The 1,652-nt window shown below is 42.7% G+C and overlaps 1 non-coding gene across 1 annotated transcript; it reads right to left on the reverse strand.

Moving 5' to 3' along the window:
* Positions 1-658: 658 nt before the first annotated feature.
* Positions 659-751, reverse strand: TRNAI-UAU (transfer RNA isoleucine (anticodon UAU)). Its single transcript is given in 2 exon segments — positions 659-694; positions 714-751. It is a non-coding gene; the product is annotated as a tRNA-Ile (tRNA).
* Positions 752-1,652: the final 901 nt, after the last annotated feature.

The raw sequence follows: 1,652 nt of genomic DNA on the forward strand, positions 1-1,652 counted from the left end.
TGGAAATCGAAGCAGAGTTTCTGAAAGCTGGACCAGAGAAGTAGAGATGAGCAGGGTCAGAAGGCAGAAAACCCCGAAGTACAAGACGCAGAGAGGCTCACCACAGTGGACTTTGAGGCAAAACTGCTGGCTGACCTCCGGGCTGCTGCCATAGGTGGAATAAAATGGGAAGGCTTTCATCCTCAGCCCCCAGGTAGGAAGTCCTAGCAGTAGATGTCTGGTTTGTCAACCTGGGCAGGGCTGCCGGTTAGAGACTCTATCAGGTTTGGCCAGCTGAGCAATTTGTTGAGGCTGGGCTGCTTATTCGGGTCCCTGGTACCTTCTAGCTCTACTTTCCTGTGCTTCAGTGAAGCAAGATCAGGTAAGGCGTGGAGCTCAGAAATCTTGGTTCAAGTCTTATTTCTATCAGAGACTCCATTTTTGAATTTGGGAAAGTCATGGAGGCCCAGATCCTTAAATGAATTAAGTGCTTAACTTTTAAGGATTTCACTGGTAGTCAGGTGTCTGGTGAAGATTTAGGCTTTTATGTCTTTGTGCCTCTTTTCCCCAAGTATAAAGTAAAAATAGACCCTTTTATAGATTCATAGATTGTAAAGCTGGAAGGGACCTGGGAAGATCATTGGGTCCAGCCCCCTGCACCAAGCACGAAAAGGTCAAGTGCTCCAGGTGAGGCTTGAACTCACAACCTTGGCATTACCTACCCAATACTGCCTTATAAGTACCACATGCTAACCCATTGCACCACTGGAGCACTTTTTTGAATGTAGGTACCTTACATTGAAAGCATTTTTTGGGAAGCAGTTTCATACTGATCAGTATATATGAGTTCCAGCACATTGAGATTCTGATCTCACATAACAAGAAGCTAAAGGTTTATTTTCTCCCATAACTGGTTTCATGGAAGGAGGATTTGGGTTGTGATACTACAGTATTGCTAGTCATACCTTTCTGGACTTGCCTACTGTGGAGGGCAGCATTGCCTGGCCAGGATGGGCCCGAGCATGTTCTAGCTACACATAGTCCCTCTGCCTGGTGTGATGGATCACTGCTGTGCAATAAAGGGCAAATCCTTATAGATTAGATGGGTGGTTTGAAGGGTAGAAAGAGCAGTTCGATCACAATTCAAGAAGGTGAAATTCAGGCCTGTGCCTAGGACCAACGCAAGCCCAATGCTCTACTCATACCCTCAAGAGGATGCAGGACATAACAGCAGCAGCATTTTATGTTGAGCATTTGTACAGCTAATTTTATCCCAAGGAGGATTACAAAATTTTTGTTTAATTTTTTTTCAGGGTTTCTAAGTGGGTGAGTAACTGTAAGATCATACAGACCCAACACTTTCACCTCCATTCGGACCCTCACTTTATTGACACAGGTAAGGCTTGTTTTACTTGTTTTCTCCCACTGGCTGCAATTCAGCCATGGCATGCACAGAACTGGTTTGCAGAGTTCAGTTGAACATTTCAATGAATATTTCCCTTTTTCTCTCTTTGAGAGAAAAAGACCATTTTAAAACAAAATGATTTTGAAATAAACCATTCTTTACATCAACATTTTCATTTTTATCCAAAAATGTATTGTGCCTTTTGGTTACGTATCTAAATGCAATGAAGCAAAGAGAAAGTTACAATATTAAAATTATAATTTTTAGT

The sequence above is a fragment of the Crocodylus siamensis genome, chromosome 2 (assembly GCF_052110815.1).
Source record: "Crocodylus siamensis isolate JL-2025a chromosome 2, ASM5211081v1, whole genome shotgun sequence".
Taxonomy (NCBI): domain Eukaryota; kingdom Metazoa; phylum Chordata; order Crocodylia; family Crocodylidae; genus Crocodylus; species Crocodylus siamensis.